The sequence below is a fragment of the Amblyraja radiata genome, chromosome 10 (genome assembly GCF_010909765.2).
Source record: "Amblyraja radiata isolate CabotCenter1 chromosome 10, sAmbRad1.1.pri, whole genome shotgun sequence".
In the NCBI taxonomy this organism is placed as follows: Eukaryota; Metazoa; Chordata; class Chondrichthyes; order Rajiformes; family Rajidae; genus Amblyraja; species Amblyraja radiata.
Genome location: NC_045965.1, coordinates 29,447,444 through 29,468,603, shown reverse-complemented (window position 1 = coordinate 29,468,603; position 21,160 = coordinate 29,447,444). Strand labels below are relative to the sequence as shown.

At 45.7% G+C, this 21,160-nt stretch overlaps 1 long non-coding RNA gene across 1 annotated transcript; it reads right to left on the bottom strand.

Moving 5' to 3' along the window:
• Nucleotides 1-1,781: 1,781 nt before the first annotated feature.
• Nucleotides 1,782-19,077, bottom strand: LOC116978139. The gene is made up of 3 exons (XR_004413383.1): nucleotides 19,067-19,077; nucleotides 17,158-17,160; nucleotides 1,782-1,827 (listed from the first exon to the last, which is right to left on the bottom strand). It is a non-coding gene; the product is annotated as an uncharacterized LOC116978139 (long non-coding RNA).
• Nucleotides 19,078-21,160: the final 2,083 nt, after the last annotated feature.

The following is a 21,160-nucleotide window of genomic DNA, read 5'->3' as shown; positions in this document are numbered from 1 at the left end:
TCTTAAACATTGTGATAATACCTGCCTCAACTATCTCCTCTGGCAGCTCATTCCATATACCCACCACCCTTTGTGTAAAATCAATGACCCCCCTAGTTTCCTATTAAGTCTCCCTACTCTGGGCAAAGGACTCTGTGCATTTACCCTGTCTATTCCTCCCATAATGTTGTACACCTCCATAAGATAATCCCTCATCCTCCTGCACTCCAAGGAATTAAGCTCTTGCCTGCCAAACCTCACCCTATAACTCAGGTCCTCAAGTCCTGGCAACATTCTCATACTGTAAATCTTTTCTGCACAATTTCCAATGGTCGCCCTGTCTGCGTTTATCTTGCCGATATATAGGATTCCATACCTAGAACATCGGATACAGCAGATGAGGTTGGAGGAGGTGCAAGTGAACCTCTGCCTCACCCAAAAGGAATGTTGGGGTCCTTGGACGGGTTCGAGGGAGGAAGTATAAGGACAAGTGTTACATCTCTTGTGGTGGCCGGGGAAAGGACCTGGGGAGAGGGTGGTTTGGGTAGGAAGTGATGAGTTAACCAGGGAGCTGCGGAGGGAACGGTCTCTGCGGAGGAGCAGAAAGGGGTGGAGATGGGATACCGTTGGATGTGACTAGTGGTGGGATCCCGGTGGTGAAAATGTCGGAGGATTATGTGCTGTATGCGACGGCTGATGGGGTGGAAGGTAAGGACTAGGGGGACTCTTTCCCTGTTGCGACTGCGGGGAGGGGGAGCAAGAGCGGAGCTGTGGGGAACCGAGGAGACACGTGAGGGCCTCACCTATGGAGGATGTGGGGAACCCCCGTTCCTTTAAGAATGAGGCCTGGTATGGAACACCTCATCTTGGGCACAGATGAGGCATAGGTGGGGGAATTGGGAGTAGAGAATAGTGTCTTTATTGGAGGCAGGGTGGGATGAAGTGTAGTGTACATAGCTGTGGGAGTCAGTAGGTCAGGCCTTTGATGGAGACTGTGAGATCAAGAAAGGGAAGGCCAGTACATGGGGCAGCCATTAAGAGCAGCTAAAAAGGCAGCAACTCTACCGCTGTGCCTCTGTGCAGCTGGTCTTTTGTATTTTATAATTGTGACTGCTCCTGAAAATGATATAAAAATGTTGGTCACGCTGAGGCAGTGAAGGGTCTTGCCTCAATGATCAGTCGTTCTTTCTTTCACAGTGGTTAAAATGGAATAATTCCAGATATATCCATGTCTTTAAAGTTTTGTTCAAAGAGTTGGCTTTCGGGCTGCCTCGGTGCACCAACATTTGCCTGTTTTCTTAGACAGATGCTACTTCCAATTTGCAGTGTTTAATCTTTCGCTTTGATGGTTGATACCCAAATTAGAGGGTGTCCCCAGTGACGTCGCTTTCAATTGAGGTTTGAATTATGCTCACTCCAGAAGCTCTTGAAGATAGAATACATATTCCACTGTGATCGGCTGTCGAGTCCTGGCACGTTATGCACAAATGTAGGTAACAGGCCCGATTTATATGACAAAGTAAAAATGTTTTTGCACACACTATTGATTCCCATGAGGGTGACGAACAGATGTGAATCAGTCAGAACATTGAGCACTGATGTCTTTTAATTGGAAACCCTCACCCTTTGGAAGTTCGACAACATGCTCACCTCTGCTGTAAAATGAGCCTAGAATTGGGAGGCTCTGTTTCAGAGTAAGGGGAAGGCCATTTGGAAATTTATTCATGAAAATTCGAGTGAGACTTTGGAAACTTTTACTCCTTGCGGCTTTATAGGACTTTGGTTCGACCACCTTTTGGAGTATTCTATGCCGTTCTGCTCGCCCCATTACACGGAAGGTTGTGGAGGCTTTGGAGAGGGTGCTGAAGAAGTTTCCCAGAATGTAGAGAAAGGATTGGTGATGTTTCGGGTCAGGTCCTTCGGACTCAGTCTGAAGAAAGATTCCGACCCAAAACGTCACCTATCCATGTTCGCCAGAGATGCTGCCTACTAATCATGAATCTAACAATCTCCGCCTTAAAATATCCATGGACATGGCCTCCACAGCCTTCTGTGGCAATGAATTCCAGAGATTCACCACCCTCTGATTAAATTCAACCTATGGTTCAATACAGATAAATTCACTCAGAGAACACTGACTAATTATGACAATCTGAAGCATGTCATTGCCAGCCTGTGTATAATTGACCAACTCTCATTCCTCCATGCGTACAGTTGCTGATGTAGTTAATTGGCCAATTACTGGACCAAGTTGGATAGTGTGACTGAGTTGTCTGTATCTTTTACAGGATGTGTCAGAATAAACAGCAGTAAACTCAAAAGCAAACTGATTATACAAAGTTGTCAGCTGTTCTGATATATGTCACCCACACGCAGTGCGATACAACGGGAACTTAACTTCACCTCCCCCAACCTGTACAGTAACCCTTGTGATACAACCAACTGTTAGCACAGTTTCTCATATTGTGGTTGGTTATAAATAACAATAAATGTCTCACTGTAAAACAGCACTCGGCTTTTATCTGTTTTATATTGTATGCATATTTAGGTTAGTTTCGAGATACAGCATGGATACAGGCCCTTCGGCCCACCGAGTTCATGTCGACCATCGATCACCTGTTTGTACCAGTTCTATGTTATCCTACCTTGTCATCCACTGCTGGAAGGACAATTTTTTACAGAGGCCAATTGACCTAACAACCCGCACGTCTTTGGGGTGTGGGAGGAAACTGGAGCACCCGGAAAAAACCTATGCGGTCACAGAGGGAATGTGAAAACACCACAGAGACAGTACCCATAGTCAGGATCGAACCCAGTCAAAGCCCGTAGTCTTTGCACTATTGTTGTTTGCTTGTGTGTGTGTATATATATACACACACACACATATATATATATAACTTTTTATGTTGTTTATTATGCATTTTATAAAATACTATGTTTACATCCTGCTATGCTGCTGCAAGTAAGAATTTCATTGTTCCATTTTGGGACATATGAAACACTCTTGATTCTTGAGTTACTCCAGCATCTGCAGTTCCCTGTTACTACATTTAGAAGGATGAAGGTTTTTGAATCACAGATTGAAACCAAGAGATAGAAAAGACATTTGAGTTAATATCAAGTTGAGCTGAAGGGCCTGTTTGCATGCTGTATGACTGTATCAAACTCGGTGACAGAATTGCTGCCATCTCTGGCTCTGAAGACCAAATCACCAACACACGTTGGATTATCAATAATGCATTCTGCTGTTATATCCTAAAGCTTGCAGAGTCTTCATTGCGAGTTGGATCCTTGTTATTTGTCACTTTTAAACAGCAGGGGTTCAATTCTTCCATGCTGTGATAAACTGTTCACAGCAAGGAGCTGTGTCACCTTAATCCTGGAGATTGTGGTTTATTGCATGTTTTATAACAGTGAAGCTAATTATAGTTATACAGTAAATCACCAGTGGAGTTAAATAAAGCAGTTCATTGGCTGTACTGGGAACTAATTGTTGTTTGAGTAATTCCGTTCCTAGCTATCTGTATACATAAGACTTCCACCACATCTACTAACCCTAAATCTCTACACTCCATAAACGTAAACTCATCCAAAACTTCAAATCCTTTCAGATGTTTATTTTAAGTTTACGTTTGAGTTTATTATTGTCACATCTACTGAAGCACAGTGAAAAAAAATGTTTTCCATCAAGTCAGATGACACTATACATAAATAGAATCAGGCCAAACTCAAGTACAATAGGTTAAGATGGAAACTTTATCGGGAAGATTTACGATGATGTTGCCGGAACCTGAGGGTCTGCGCTACAGGGGGATAATGGGCAAGTTAGGATTGTATTCCTTGGAGCACAGCAGGATGAGGTGTGATCCTATAGTGTATACGATCAAAAGGGGAATAGATAGGGTAGATGCACTGAGTCTTTCAGTAGCAGAATCAACTATAACCAGAGGTTATAGTTTTAAGGTGAGAGGGGAACGACCTAATAGGACCCTGAGGGGCAACCTTTTCACAGGGTGGTGGGTATATGGAACGAGCTGCCAAAAGAGGTAGTTGAAGCAGTTACTATAACAGCATTTAAAGGACATCTGAACAGGTACATGGATAGCAGACTGAAGAAGGGTCTCGACCCGAAACGTCACCAATTCCTTCTCTCCATAGATGCTGCCTCACCCGCTGAGTTTCTCAAGCATTTTTTGTCTACCTTCGATTTTTCCAACATCTGCAGCTCTTTCTTAGGTACATGGATAAGAAAGATTTACGGGGACATTGGGCAAATGTGGGCAGATGGGACGTGTAGATGGGGCATCTTGGTTGGCATGGGCAAGTTGGGCTGAAGGGCATGTTTCTATGTTGTATAACTCTGTGACTCTACGATGGAGAGCAAAGGAGTCAAGAGTCAAGAGTGCTTTATTGTCATATGTCCCAAAATGGAATAATGAAATGATTACTTGCAGTGGCATAACAGATATGCAAACATGGTGCTCAGTAGATACCATCATAAATATCAAGGAATTCAATAAAATAAGAAAAACAAATGAAATAGTGCAAAAACTTAAACCAAATCTGAAGTCCCTAATGCAATCAAGGCAGTTCTTATTTCGGAGTTTAGTTGGAGGTTGTGGTGTTTAATAGCCTGGTGGTGTTTGGGAAGAAGCTGTTCCAGAACCTAAACAGTTTTCAGGCCCCTATACCTTCTTGTCGATGGCAGGAGTGAAATGAGAGCATGAGCAGGGTCCTTGATGATGTTGGCTGCCTTTTTATGGTGGGGAGGTCAGGACGTGTAATGGACCGGGCAGTGTTCATCCCTCTTTGCGATCTCTTTCATTCCCGGGAAGATCAGAATGTAGAATGTAGTTCTCGGCATTGTAGCGCACCAGTTCCAGAGACAAAGTCCAATGTAAGCAATGAGTAGAGGTGAATCGGATAGTCCGATAGAGGTGAATCGGATAGCTTATGGAAAGATGTTCATCTATCACTTCTGAACCTGATCACCTCAGATGCCTCACTCCTACAGCATTGTGATTTTAAGATTCTACACCTTACTCTCAGATTCCTCCATTACCATGTACTGCTTTTTCTCAAAAGCCTCCTCCAGCCCAGCTACCCATCAAAATCCTTGCACCCCTATCTGAGTCCTTCATTCTAATACCTGCAGAATCAGTGGGTGGAACCTAGACTTTCAGGCAGGGGCGGAAATCCTGGGAGGGACACGTTCCCCTGCTTTGAGAGGTGGGGGACAATCCCCCCCATGTTTTGTAATCCAGACTTTATCAGGCGCTTTCTTAAAATCAAACTGCTGCATCGAGGTGATCGAGGCGATCGAGGCTCCCGATGTTGAAGCCCCTGTCGGCCGAAGAAAGACCCCATGAATGGGCCGATTCAAGCCCCACAAATCAGGGCGGACGAAGCTGTTGTTGCTGGAGTTCGGAGTTGGTCACCAATCAGGCCCGCTCCAGATGTTGCCGTCCACAGGGCCCACGGCTGAAGCCTTGCGTGTGTATGTATGCGCATGCGCGCGCGCGCGGCCATCAAGAAATTGTGTCCCCCGCATGCTTTGACAGCGATTTCCGTGTCTGCTTTCAGGAATTGCTTTGCTAAATTCCTAATTTTTCACTTCCTTGAAATTGCTCCTTGAAACACACCTCTCTTACCAAGATTTTGATCATCTGGTCTAACATTACCTAACCGGATTGATCATTTTTTACTCCTGTGCAGTTCATTAGGAAATTTTCACCTAAGACATGTGCCGTAAAGTTGGGCAATATTTTTACTCAGATGGTCGTGGGTATGTGGACCGAGCTGCCAGTCGAGTTAGTTGAGGGAGTACTATAACAGCATTTAAAAGACATTTGGACAAGTATATAGATAGTATAAGTTTAGAGGGATATGGACCAAGCGTGGGCAATTGATAGGGCATATTGGTCGGCTTGGGCGTGTTGGGCTGAAGGGCCTATTTCCATATTGTATGACTCTATGACCATCTCACTCTAAGTAGTCTACATTGCTAGATCTGCCATTGGCGGAATGCAATGGCACGGCAAACAGGGTTGAGGCCTCATAGTTACAGAGTCCTGATTTCAATTCTGTGGAACTCCATGTGGAGTTTGCACATTAACTTTATGACTCCATGGGTTTCTCCCGAGTGGTCTGGTTTCCTCCCACATCCCAAAGGCATGAAGGTTGGTAGGGTGATTAGCCACTATGAATTGCTACAATTATGTACAGGAGAGTGCTACAAGGGAGGCAGTTGATGGTAAAAAGTGGAGAGTAAAATGGGATTGGTGCAAGGTAGTGTAATTGTAAGAATAATGGATAACGGTCTGCTCAGATTGGGTCAAAGAGTTTCCGTTTTGTAATTCCCTATGACTGAGTAAGGTCATGCGTTAATTGATCCCTGGTCTCCAATTGAAAGATTGATTCATTGAAAAATACAGCAAGGAAACAAGCCCTTCTGTCCACCAAGTCCACGCCAGCCATCAATAACCCATTCACACTAGTTCTATCTTGTCAGACTTTCACTTCAACTCCCGACACACTATGGGCAATTTTACATTTAACCTAAAGGTCAATTAACCTGCATGCATTTGGGATGTGGGAGGAAAATGGAGCACCCGGAGGAAAGTCACGTGGTCAGAGGGAGAATGTGCAAACTCCACATCGACAGCACCCGAGGTCGGGATTCAACCAGGTTCTCTGGCGCTGTGAGGCAGCAGCTCTACCAGCATTTCTTTGAGCAATACCATCCCCTCATTCCCGCCACAGGGAGAATGTGCAAACTCCACACAGACAGCACCCGAGATCAGGATTGAACCAAGGTGCTATGAGGCAGCAGTTCTACCACTGTGCCGCCAAAATGATAATTATTCTCGTGATAATTTAAAATCATGAGTAGCAATTCAAATGTGTTAGAAACATCTGTTTTCTCTCAGAGATGATGAGCGGAGAATGCCCTCTGATGAGTCTCCTTCCAATGTGGTTTTGCTTTTCACACAGTCAATGGCTGGGTCCCAGTTCTGTGGGTTAGACACATCCAATGCCTCACAGTGCTGTTTCCAGGGCCTTATCTCACAGTTGCCGGCAGCACATATTTCCGAGCCTCAGCAGTCACAACCATTCGAGCCGAGGGAACAAATCAAGTCGAGAAAATCTGCAGTAATGAGTGCCCCATGGCATTTATCACAGCGACAGAATAGTAAATGATGCACTTTATTTTCTCCTGTGTGTATTCACCTGCATGCAAAGATGGAGAGCAATTAACGTTTGCAGCAACGCGACACGTCTTCCTGCTGACCAGTTTAGTGCCAGCTAATAATTTAGACAACCCACCTGCCTTTCCACTCAGTCAGCAGTAAGCTGCTTCCTCCTTTATTTCTCCGTGTAGAAGCACATAGCGCATAGAACATCAACAGCACAGGTTAGGAACAGGCCCTTTGGCCCACAATTTCTGTGCCTAACATGATTTTATGAGACTATCTATAGGGAGAGTTCAGAATTTAAAGTTACAGTGCGGAACCAGGCCAATCGGACCACCATGTCCATGCAGATCGGTGAGGCACTCGGAGAAAACTCACACGGTCACAGGGAGAGTGTACAAATTCCATCCAGACAGCACCCATAATCAGGATCGAACCTAGGTCTCAGGCGCTGTAAGGCAGCAACTCCACTGCTGCTCCACCGTGTTGCCCGTAGAGGTTGGGTAGGCTCGAACTTTATTCCTTAGAGCGCAAGTGGATGAGGGGTTATCATATCGAGGTGTACAAGATAATGAGGGGAATAGATAGGGTGAATGCACAGACCAATGATCACCCGCACACTAGTTCCATCTTATACACCAGAGACAATTTACAGACGCTAATTAAACTACCATCCTACACGTCCTTGGAATGTGGGAGGAAACGGGAGCACCTGCAGAAAACCCGTGCGGTCACAGGGAAAATGTCCAAACTTCGTACAGAGAGCACCCGTAGTCAAGATAGAACCTGGTGCTGTAAGGCAGCAACTCTAAAGCAGCCTCTAGTGCGATCATGGCATCAAAGAATGGATTGAAACACATTTTCTGCCCATTCACAGCAAGTGAGAAGTTGAAGAGATCTACATAATTTTGATTTGAGATGCAATTTTATTAACAGCTCTATTCAATCCAAGGACAAAACTGTGTAAAAAAAAGAATAGGTAAGCAGATGGCAATATAAAAACCTTATTATCTCTTCAATTGAGCAGATGCAACGAGGTGGATTCACACAAAGACTGATACTAAGTCTCGCAAATTCCTTGCCTCTTTGGCAGTGAGTAAAACTATTTTCACAAAATTATTTTTCTCACAAAATGTAGAAAGCCAAAATATTTTTTAGTTCCTGTGTCATATTGTAATTAACAATTTCAATACTCTCAATAATAGACAGTCACTCTGAAGAAGGATCTCGACCCGAAACGTCACCTAGCCATGTTCTCCAGAGATACTACCTGACCCGCTGTGTTACTGCAGCACTTTGTGTCTTTCTTCGGTATAAACCCCTCATCTGCAGTATCTTTCTACACAATCTCAATAATCCTTGGTTTATTGCCTCTGCACGCTTGGAAGCCAAAGGAACGATGTTCGATTTTCCTCCTAGAAATCAAAATTTGGTTTCTCAAGTTAATGGATATTGATACATAAAGAACAGAAAAGACAAAAGGAACACCCAATCCTCACTGGGATTATTCATATTGTACATCCTCAAAATCGTCTGCAAACATTTTCTGCATCTTTTACTATGATTCTTCCTGGCTACCAAGTTACTGTTTAGTTTAAGGTAGACAAAAATGCTGGAGAAACTCAGCGGGTGAGGCAGCATCCACTGAGCGAAGGAAATAGGCAACGTTTCGGGCCAAAACCCTATTTAGACTGATGTGAGGGTAAGGGGGTGGGGGGGGGGGGGGGGGCGGGAAGAAGAAAGGAAGATGAGGAGCCAGTGTGCTGAGGGAGAGCTGAGAAGGGGAGGAGAAAGTAAGGACTACCTGAAATTAGAGAAGTCAATGTTCATACTGCTGGGGTGCAAACTACCCAAGCGAAATATGAGGTGTTAGTTTAGTTTAATTTGGAGATGCAGCGTGGAAACTGCCCCTACACCTCACCAGGTCCGCGCCGCCCAGCGATTACCCTTATACTAGTTTTATCCTGCACAATAGGGAGATTTATTACAGAAGCGAATTAGTTATACAAACCTGCATGTCTTTGAAATGTGGGAAGAAACCGGATCACCCGGAGAAAACCCACGTGGTCACAAGGAGAATGTACAAACTCTGTACAGACAGCACTGTAGGAAGGAACTGCAGATAGGAGACGTTTCGAGTCGAAACCCTTCTTCAGACTGAAAATCAGAGGAGAGAGAATCTAGAGGTATTAAAAGTAACCATTCTATTCCCTCTCTGCCCCTCTCCCACCCTAGTTGTCCTGTTAATTCCACTGTTCGCATCTATACTGTATATCCCGTCGTTATCACATCTTCCACAGCCAACAATGGACCATTGTGGGCTCCACCTTTTCTTGGCCATCAGTGATGGCTCCGGTTTGTTCGGAACATTTTCATACCTCTAGTTTCCCTCTCCCCTAACTCTCAGTCTGAAGAAGTGTCTCGAATCGAAACATCACCTATTTTTTTTCTCCAGTGATGCAGCCTGAACCCTTATAAAGCACTCTGTTTTGTTTAGTTACTTTTTTAATCTAACTGCTATTGTGGCAGCAGCTGTGTTGTCCATTGTTTCCTTTATAAGACTGGGAGCAGAGATTGCCAATATCCCCAAGACCAACAAGCCAAGAGTAAATAAACAATCAGCGGACAGAATGAAATTCCGATAAAGAGAAGCAAAAGCTTGTGCAAATCCTGTGGGGAATAAGGAGACTGGGATCACTGAGCTGAAGGAAAGAATTGCAGAAATTCATCCCAGAGATCATCACAGGGTCATTATAAAACCTGAGGGAAATTGAGAAAAGTTGACAGTGAGTGAAATGCTTTCAAAAAATCATTCAATTAAACACGGTGGTGCAGTGGTAGAGCTGATGCCTTACAGCGCCTGAAACCTGGATCGCATTGTGACTATGTGTGCTGTCTGCACGGAGTTCGTACATTCTCCCTGTGACCACGTGGGTTTTCTCCAGCTGCACCAGTTTCTTCCCACATGCCAGCGACATGCAGGTTTGTAAACTAATTAGCTTCTGTAAAAAATCTCCGTATTGTGTAAGACAGAACGAGTATACAGGTGATCGCTGGGCGGACCATTTTCAATGTTTTTGATTATTATTCTTTGTCAACAATGCCTAATTATCAACGAGATGGAAAAAGTGATATTGGCCTTTATTGATCGATCAAAAACAATCAGAATGATGTGGAAGGGGCGTGACCTCAATACACGATGTCACCACGTGGTCCTAGGATCAATACTTTTAGATCAAAAGGGGCATGGTGGTGCAGCGTTAGAGTTGCTGTCATACAGCGCCAGAGACCCAGGTTCAATCCTGACTACGGGTTCTGTCTGTATGAAGTGTGTATGTTCTCCCTGTGACTGTGTGGGTTTTCTCTGGGTGCTCCGATTTCCTCCCACACTCCAAAGCCATACAGGTTTCATTGTTAATTTGGCTTTGGTAAAAATAGTAAATTGTCCCTAGTGTGGAGGGTAGTGCTGGTGCATGGGGGATCGCTGGTCAGTGTGGACTCAGTGGGCCAAACGACCTGTTTTTGAATTGTATCTCTAAACTAAACTTTATTAAAAGGTACACACAATTGCTGGGGAAACTCAGCGGGTGCAGCAGCATCTTTGGAGCGAAGGAAATAGGCGACGTTTCGGGCCGAAACCCTTCTTCAGACTGATGGGGGGTGGGGAAAGAAAGAAGGAAAAGGGGAGGAGGAGGAGGAGCCCGAGGGCGGGCGGATGGGAGGGTGGGAGGAGACAGCTAGAGGGTTAAGGAAGGGGAGGAGACAGCACGGGCTAGCCAAATTGGGAGAATTCAATGTTAATGCCATATGGACGCAAGGACCCCAGACGGAATATGAGGTGCTGTTCCTCCAATTTCCGCTGTTGCTCACTCTGGCAATGGAGGAGACCCAGGACAGAGAGGTCGGATTGGGAATGGGAGGGGGAGTTGAAGTGCTGAGCCACCGGGAGGTCAGGTAGGTTATTGCGGACTGAGCGGAGGTGTTCGGCGAAACGATCGCCCAACCTACGCTTGGTCTCACCGATGTAAATGAGCTGACATCTAGAGCAGCGGATGCAGTAGATGAGGTTGGAGGAGATACAGGTGAACCTTTGTCGCACCTGGAACGACTGCTTGGGACCTTGAATGGAGTCGAGGGGGGAGGTGAAGGGACAGGTGTTGCATTTCTTGCGGTTGCAACGGAAAGTGCCCGGGGAGGGGGTGGTGCGGGAGGGAAGGGAAGAATTGACGAGGGAGTTGCGGAGGGAGCGGTCTTTGCGGAAGGCAGACATAGGGGGAGATGGGAAGATGTGGCGAGTGGTGGGGTCACGTTGGAGGTGGCGGAAATGGCGGAGGATTATGTGTTGTATTTGCCGGCTGGTGGGGTGAAAGGTGAGGACCAGAGGGACTCTGCCCTTGTTGTGTGTGCGGGGATGGGGAGAGAGAGCAGTGTTACGGGGTATGGATGAGACCCTGGTGCGAGCCTCATCTACGGTGGCGGAGGGGAATCCTCGTTCCCTGAAGAACGAGGACATTTCCGATGCCCTGGTATGAAATGTCTCGTCCTGGGAACAGATGCGGCGTAGGCGGAGGAATTGGGAGTAGGGGATGGAGTCTTTACAGGGGGCAGGGTGGGAAGACGTGTAGTCCAGATAGCCATGTGAGTCAGTGGGTTTGTAATGTATGTCGGTCAGGAGTCTGTCCCCTGTGATGGAGATGGTGAGGTCAAGGAATGGTAGGGAAGTGTCGGAAATCGTCCAGGTGTATTGGAGTGCCGGATGGAAGTTGGTGGTGAAGTGGATGAAGTCAGTCAGTTGTGTGTGGGTGCAGGAGGTGGCACCAAAGCAGTCGTCAATGTAGCGGAGGTAGAGGTCGGGGATGGGGCCCTGGTACGCCTCGAACAAGGATTGTTCAACGTACCCGACAAAGAGGCAGGCATAGCTGGGGTCCATGCGTGTGCCCATAGCTACGCCTTGTGTTTGGAGGAAATGGGAGGAGTCAAATGTAAAGTTATTGAGCGTGAGGACCAACTCCGCTAAGCGGAGGAGAGTGTCAGTGGCTGGGTATAGGTTGCTCCTCTGGTCGAGGAAGAACCGGAGGGCTCTGAGGCCATCCTGGTGGGGGATGGAGGTGTAGAGTGACCGGACATCCATGGTGAAGATGAGGGGGTGAGGGCCCAGAGAGTGGAATGCGTGGAGGCGGCGGAGAGTGTCTGAGGTGTCTAGAACATAGGTGGGGAGGGATTTGACCAAGGGGGATAGGATGGAGTCAAGGTATGTGGAGATGAGTTCGGTGGGGCACGAATTAAAAGCACGTCTACTGATATGATCTGTACTTGGGACAATCAAGAACAGGTCATATGGAGTGCATAGAGACACAAGGAACTGCAGATGCTGGTTTACAATAATAGACACACTGCTGGAGTAACTCAGCAGGTCAGGCAGAACCTGGAGAGGTGATGTTTCGGGTTGGGACTCTTCTTCAAGTCAAAAGGGGCGGGGTGATGAGGGGGAAAGAGCTGGAAGAGAGGAGGGGGCAGGACAAAGCATGGTGAATGGTAGGTGGATGCAGGTGAGGGGGGTGTTATGATAGTTAGATGGTTGGACAAAGGCTAGAGTTGAAAAGCCGAAAGGTGTGAGATAAGTATATAACGACGAGTTAATGGTACATTTGGCACAAATTAATTAAAGAAACAGTTAGTGTGAATGACCTAATGGTGCGGGAGGTATAAATGGGGGCACAGCTCAATCAGGGTGAATGTCCAATTGAAGCATTGCAAACATATGCTACTGTAGTTATTAATTAATTTACGGGCATCAGAAATACAGAGTCGTTCAGCAGAAATTAAAGAGCGGGCTTAATTAATGGAGAGGCATGCGAGTGTGAATTGAAGGAGCAGTAAGCCTGATGGTATCACAGGGCGGTGGGCAGGATTGGAATCATCAGCAAAAAGAAACAAATGAAGCGATTGGCATGCAGTCTGATGATGGAGCATCTGACATAATGAAAGTAATGGAGCAGCAGGCACATTACAGCCATGCCAAAAGTAGTTGGATTCATACTTGTGCACTTGTGAATAAGAAAAAGGCCCAAAGTGCTGGAGTAACTCTACAGGCCAGGCAGCATCTCTGGAGAACAGGGGTAGGTGATGTTTCAGATTGAGTCTGAAGAAGGGTCACGTCCCGAAGCGTCATCTATCCATGTTCTCCAGAGATGTTGCTTGACCCGCTGATTTACTCTTTATTTTGCATACCAGCTTCTGCAGTTCCTTGTGGAATTCTCCTTGTGGAATTCTCCTTGTGCAGTGGACACATTGGCCTGATAGTTGCTGGCATTACTACATCAAGTTGCCAGTATTTGCCTGTTGAAGTGCTACTTATTTGTTTTGTGTAAATCCCAGATCTAGAGGTTGTGCTCTTCCATGTGGAATGTACTGGCCAAGCTGGTTCAGACTGATGATCTGTTGCACTTCCAATGAGGAATTTGCTCTTGAAAATAGCCCTGACTTAGACCTTTTGCGGAACCTGGGGACACAATAATTTCAGGGGGGGATTGGTGTGTCACAGGAAAAAAGTGGGAATAATAAGGTCAGTTCTTATTATTTTTGATATGTGTAATATTTATAAAGAGTTGTATTTTTATTAGGATTTAATTTTGTTCAAAAATTTAATAATTTGTTTTTTACTTTAACTATTTCTGAATAATGTTTAAATACTATTTTAGCAACCCTGAAGTTACATGTTGTGCCCTTTTTTGTAAACCAGCATCTGCAGTTCCTTGTTTCGACATGCAGAGGAGTTTTGTGGCAGGGCGTGCTCTGGACTACCTTTAATCTCTGTTACATTGATCAAGACTCTATTGCCACTCAGGATCCCAATACTTGACTGTAAGATGCTCCTGACCAGCAGGGGTTCGGATAGGGTGAGTACAGGCGAATGGTGGTTCCAACTAGACAGGAAGGCTTCAGCAATACCACCTAGGCATAAGACCAATCAACGGAAAGTGTCAACATGGACATAAGGTCATGTGATAGGAGCAGAATTAGGCCATTCGGCCCATCAAGTCTACTCCACCATTCAATCATGGCTGATCTATCTCTCCCTCCTAACCCCATTCTCCTGCCTTCTCCCCATAACCCTGGTGCTGGAGAATGGAACCATTTTACATGAAGCTCCTTGTTGTATTTACTGTTGTATTCAGTAGATGAGGCCGCAGTTGGAGAGCCTGCTGCAGGAATGTTCACATTTGGAGAGCCTGCTGCAGGAAAGATGTTAGACTGGAAAGAGTGCAGAGAAGATTTACGAGGAGTGCCAAGGCTTCGAAGGACTGAGCTATAGAGATAGGTTGGGCAGGCTAGGACTTTATTCCTTGGAGCGCAGGAGGATGAAGGATGATCTTAAGGAGGTGTATAAGATCACGAGGGAAATTGTTTGGGTGAATGCACAGAGTCTTTTTCCAAGAGTAAGGGAGTCAAGAACGAGAAGAGTTAGGTTTAAGGTGAGAGAGGAAAGATTTAATAGGAAACCGATGGGCAACTTTTTATATCAGAGGGTAGTGGGTATATGGAACGAGCTGCCAGTGGAGATAGTTGAGGCAGTTATTATCAAAGTCAAAAGTCAAAGTCAAAGTCAAAGTATCCTTTATTGTCATTCAGACCTTTCGGTCTGAACAAATTTTGTTGCCTTGCAGTCATACATATAATAAAATAACAAAACACACAATAAACACAAATTTAACATCCACCACAGTGAGTTCACCAGACACCTCCTCACTGTGATGGAAGGCAAAAGTCTTAAAGTATTTGTCTCTTCCCTCCTTGCTCTCCCTCTGCGCTGAGGCGATCCAGGCCTCCGATGTTGTGACCCCACCGGGTGATGGTAAGTAAGTGCTGCGGCTCAACCGTGCTCCGCAAACGGGTCGGTTCAAGCTCCGCGGCCCGGGGTGGTCGAAGCTGCCGAAGCTGCCACCCTCCAGTCCAGTGGACGAAGCTGTTGTTGCGGGAGCTCCGGAAAAACAGGTCACCACTAAGGACCTGCGTATTATAACAAAATTTAAAGGCATTTGGACAGGTACATAGATTGGAAAGGCTTAGAGGGATATGGGCAAAACGTGGACAGGTGGGCCTCGTGTAGGTGGGGCATATTGGTTGGATTGGGCGAGTTTGGCCGAAGGGCCTGTTTCCGTGCTCTATGGCTATTACTCTATGAGTGGACAAATCAAGAATTAATGCTCGAAACTGTGGGCACACAGAAGAAAGCAAAACTGCAGGCAAACCGGACACCAGCAGGAGTGCACAACACAGATATCCACACGCTCAATTACTAAAATTACTCAAAGAATAATTACTTTATCCTTTATCTGTTATCACAAGTTATTTTTGGGGGGATGTACTTTGAGAGTAGATGGAGAATAGATTGACCTGGAGTTACTTGTCCCACTGATAAACCAAGTGAGACGGCCTGGCTTGGTAATTAAAAATAACATCTCACACGCTGTGTTGGAGATTCTTTCAATTTCACTTGGACAGGAAGATTGGAACAGTGACTTCAGAGCAAGACACTTACAAACACAATTGTTTTATGTTCTAAACATCTTGTAAGGTTTTTTTTAAGGTTAGAAAAAAGGAGGATAGTTAGATTATTACTGACATGGGATGACGACCAGTCATTCTTCAATAAACACAGAACATTCTATGGCTTATCAAAAAGGTAAACAGTATAGGAACCTGAGGGGCAACATTTTCACTCAGAAGATGGCAAATGGAAAGAGTTGCCAGGGGAGGTAGTTGAGGCAGGTTTAAAAATGCATATCTCCAGATTCAGAGTCGGTTTCTTCCCGGCTGTTATCAGGTAACTGAAACGCCCTCTCATCAACTGGAGAGCAGTCATGACCTCCCATCTACCCCTTTGGAGTCCTTCAGATTATCTTTAATTGGACTTTACTGGACTTTATCTTACACTAGACGTTATTCCCTTTAAACAATAACTGTACACTGTGAACAGCTTGATTCCAATCATGTATAGTCCAGCAGCTGGAGATAAATAGGTTTTAAGATGCAAAGAAAAATGAAGCTGATAGAGCCACTGCTTCTCAGAGCCAGAGACCCGGGTTCAATCCTGACCTTGGGGACTAATGCATCTGCCTCCACAACCATGCCTGGCAGCCTGTTCCAGGCACCCACCATTTATGTAAAAAACTTGCCCCGCATATCTCTGTTATATTTTGCCCCTCTCAAATTAAAGCTCTGCCCTTTAGTTTTTGACATTTCCACCCTGGGATAAAAGTTCTTACTGTCTACTCTATGTACGGGTGGTGCAGTGGTGCAGCAGGTACAGCTGCACCCTCACAGTGCCAGACACCTGGATTTGATCCTGACCTCAGGTACTCTCTGTGTGGAGCTTGCATGTTCTCCCTGTGACCACGTGAGTTTCCCTAGGGTGCTCAGGTTTCCTCCCACACCCCAAAGATGTGCAGGTTTATAGATTAATTTTACTTCGGAGTCACGTGAGTGACTACGTGAAGAACCCCGCCACGACGCATGCGTGTCATATCGCTTTCACGCTTGCGAGTCGACAGGCGGGGGGGAGCGTTCCCCCGCATCGGTAAGTTTGAAACCGCGACCTGCAGGTAAGAAATTTACTCTGCGGTAGTTTTGTTCCCCGCGCTGTTTTTACACAGGGGGGGAAGCTGGACAAAATAGTGTCCACAAGTGCTGCGAGTGAAGCTGGCTGGGGAGGACCGTGAAGTTGCGGGAGCCAGCAGCAGCTGAAGGCACAAGCCCCGTAAGGGATCAGCTGTCCCGACTTTTGGTCCCGCGCCGGCCAGAACACCACGGCCGGGCGGGAGACTATTCAAATGGGGCCGTCGACTTTTTGGACAAGTCAAAAACGGCAGGAGACGGGGTGGAACGACGTTCCCCTGTAACGACAATTTTAACCTGGACCTGCAGGTAAGAGCTGCGGTCTTTTTGTGTTTTTACCATGCTGATTACAGGTGGAGAAACCAACGGGCTGCGACAAAGCTGGTGGGCTAGATGGGATCAGCTGTGCCTGATGTCGCCTCCGCACCGGCCAGATCCACTCCACGGAAGGGCAGTAAGGACAAAGCTGGTGAGGGAGGACCGCAGAGCAGCGGGCAGCCAGCAGCAGCCAGCGGCACTCAGATCACCGATAGTGGGATCAGCTGTGCCCGATGTCGCCTCCGCACTGGCCAGATCCACGCGGCCGGGCGGTAAGGCTAGACACAAAAACAAACAAGGTCGTGGACTCAGAGGAGTCCAACTTTGAACAACCGCGGGCGGCCAGCGCCCGAGAGCGCTGGAGCCGGATGGAGCGGTGTGTTGGAGCATTTTCTCCAACGTGACAGACTCCGGGAGATGGAGTTGGGTCACTGTGGGCCCTATGATAAACCCACAGCAGTACCTCTTGAAGGGCTGCACAGTGCTTCTACCTCATCAGAGGGGAGCACTGCGGGTCAGTTCTGGGCTGACCTGGAAGAGGGGTCCGCAGAAGGAAAGACAAGTGTGCAAAGGGTGCAGGAACAAGAGAACCTACTGGAACCCACTACAGCCAAAGACAGCACCCTACGCACCCACCAGCAGAACTGGTGAAAGCTCGAAGGCCTGGTACTCAAAACATGAGTCTTTTTTAGGCCATGGCCCAGGCCGGCCTTCTTGGAAGATGCGGGGACCTCCAACGCCAACCAAACCGAAAATCCAGACACCAGCGCAACAACAGCAGCGAAGAACCTACAAAAAGAAGTAAACCTGCCACTGGTTACTATGGAGGTAGGTGGGTCTGGTTCCCTACAAAATACAGGGAGCATGGAGGTTGGGTGGAGATTACACTCTTTTCTGAAGGCATGGAGCATGTTAACAACCGATACTTACATCTTAAGCAGTATCCAGGGATATACAATAGAGTTTATACACAAGTACAGCCCTCCAGTTCAACATATACTGAACCGAATGTTCGTGCCTTCTGATAAAGAAAAATCAAAAGCGCAAGCTGAACTGGAGCGGCTTTACATAAAAGGTGTAATTGAGAAAACTCAACACGAACCGTTAGAATTCGTGTCCAATATATTTATCAAAAACAAAAAAGATGGTGGTTGTCGCATCATCATAGATCTGACAAAATGGATACCTTTGTTACTGCTTAACAATTAGTTTCCAAAGGTTACTTCATGGCCAGCATCGATTTAAAAGATGCTTACTATTCAGTGCCTATACGAGGTGACCACATATGTTACTTAAAATTCAACTGGATGGGACAACTGTGGCAGTATAAAGCACTGCCAAATGGATTATCATCAGCCCCAGGCTGTTCACAAAAATTTTGAAACCAGCCCTAGCGTTTCTACGGAAAACGTAAACATATGGTCATGGCATATTTAGATGACATACTCATTGTGGGCAAAACTTTGGAATTGTCCAAACAAATTGTAACAGCCACAAAACAGTTATTTGAAAAACTGGGATTTATTATCCATCCAGTTAAATCTAAACTAACGCCTTCCACTACTATGGACTATTTGGGGTTTCACCATTGACTGAGTTCACATGTCGGTGACTCTGCCTAAGGGAAAGGCTAGAGATTTAATAGAGGCTGGCAATAACCTCATTGACATCAGCAAACTATCCATCAGATTGGTAGCAAAAGTAATTGGCAAAATGGTGGCTGCCTTTCAGCCACACAATGTGGACCTCTACATTACCTAAATTTACAGAGAGCAAAAATACAAGCACTATGAAACTACCAATCAAGCTAAAATGGAACTAAAATGGTGGATAGATAACATCTGGCTTTGTTCCAATCCAATCATTGTCAGTAACCCTTCCATGGTACTACAAACTGATGCCAGTGCACTTGGGTGGGGAGCCACCAATACCATCACCAGCTGTGGAGGTAGATGGACTGCTCAGGAGGCATCATTATTACTCACACTGAACATAAACTACCTGGAAATGTTGGGTGCATTACATGGCCTAAAGTCATATTGTACTGGGTCATATCACCAGCATGTTAGACTACAGATAGACAATACCACCGTGGTAGCATACATTAACCACATGGATGGAAACAAATCGACATCATGTGACAATCTGGCTAATACAATTTGGCAATGGTGTATCCAGAGAGATATTTGGATATCAGCCACTTACCTACCAGGAAGACTAAATTTAGTGGCAGACACCAGGTCACGCAAATTTAATGAAAACCCCGAATGGATGTTGAATAAAAAAGTATTTGCTGATATTACAGCAAAATATGGAACACCAGATATCGATCTATTCGCATCCAGACTTAACCACCAGTTATCAAATTATGTTTCATGGGAACCAGACCCTGAGGCAGCGGCGACAGATGCATTTTCGCTGCATTGGGGGGGGAATTGTTTATTTACGCATTCCCTCCTTTCTGCCTCATCAGTCGGGTATTAAGGAAAATACAACAAGACTCTGCATCTGGTATTGGTAGTACCCGATTGGCCTACTCAACCATGGTTCCAAGTATTGGAACCATGTATCACCATCCCACATAGACCAGATTTATTGCTACATCCCGTAACAAGGGATAGCCACCCATGCCATAAACATTTGAACTTATTAATTTGTTGAGTTATAAAAACACCTCTACTACAACTGGGACTGACGGACTGAACAGTGAACATGATCTCGGCGGCCCAAAGACAGTCAACCAAAAAACTATCTGGTCTATATCAGGAAGTGGGCGATGCACTGCCATAAAAACAACATCACCTACAGAGACATGAACATCCTGTCTGTTCTGGAATATCTGGCAGGCCTCCACTATGATGAGGGGCTCAGTTACAGTGCCATCAACTGCGCCAGAAGTGCCCTATCGACTTACCTATGGGAGGGGACAGAGTGTTACCCTGTTGGGACTCACCCACTGGTAACAAAATCTATGAGGGAAATTTTTAATACTAATCCCCCAAGAACCAGGTACTCCCAAATATGGGATGTAATTATTATCCTGAAGATGCTCAGGAATTGGTCTCCAGCAACAGCTCTGTCCCTACACAGACTGACATTAAAAACAGTCATGCTAATGGCATTGGTCACGGCACAAAGGGTACAGTCACTGCATAAACTAAGACTGGACAACATGACTTCCTCAACAGAAAATATTACGTTTCATATCTATGAGTTAGTAAGCAGAACAGACAGGGATCAGCAGGCCTCAAGATACAATTTAGGTCATACCCAACAGATGACCGTCTGTGTATAGTAAGACATCTGTCGTTATACATGGAGAAAACGAAAATCCTAAGAGGCAATGAGAAGGCACTTTTTGGTCAGCCACTAGCAACCACACAAAAGAGTGACGGTCCAGACCATCTCAAGATGGCTGAAACAGGTGCTAACACAGGCTGGGGTGGATACTAATATTTTAAATCTCATTCCACCAGGGCTGCAGCTACATCGGCAGCGATACAGTTGGATGTCTCAATGGACCAAATCCTCAAGGGAGCAGGATGGTCTGGGGGGGAAAAAAACATTCCAATTATTTTACAATAACCCAGTGATGAAACCTGGAACGTTTGCAGAAACAATTTTAAGTTCTGTAAATTAATTTAAACCCATAAAAAGGGGTTATAAATTTGTGTTAATAAATTTTATGATTTCAATGTCGAATTCATGTCCAAATTATGTTAACACAATTCCTCCTACAGTCATCAAGGCAAACGTGATGCATGGACTCGTTTCCACGGCATGAAATCACAGAGCTTTAAAATCTTCACGTAGTCACTCACGTGACTCCGAAGTAAAATAGTAAGATTAAATGAGAACTTACCAGTTTGAAGTTTGATCTGTATTTTATGAGGAGTTACGATGAGGGATTACGTGCCCTCCGCTCCCACCCTTGATCATATACTTAACTGGTATCTCTTCTCTAATCTTACTATGTTTGATCATTACAGTTATCTGTGATTTCACACCGCTGCTTTGAAGAATGACACGCATGCGTCGTGGCGGGGTTCTTC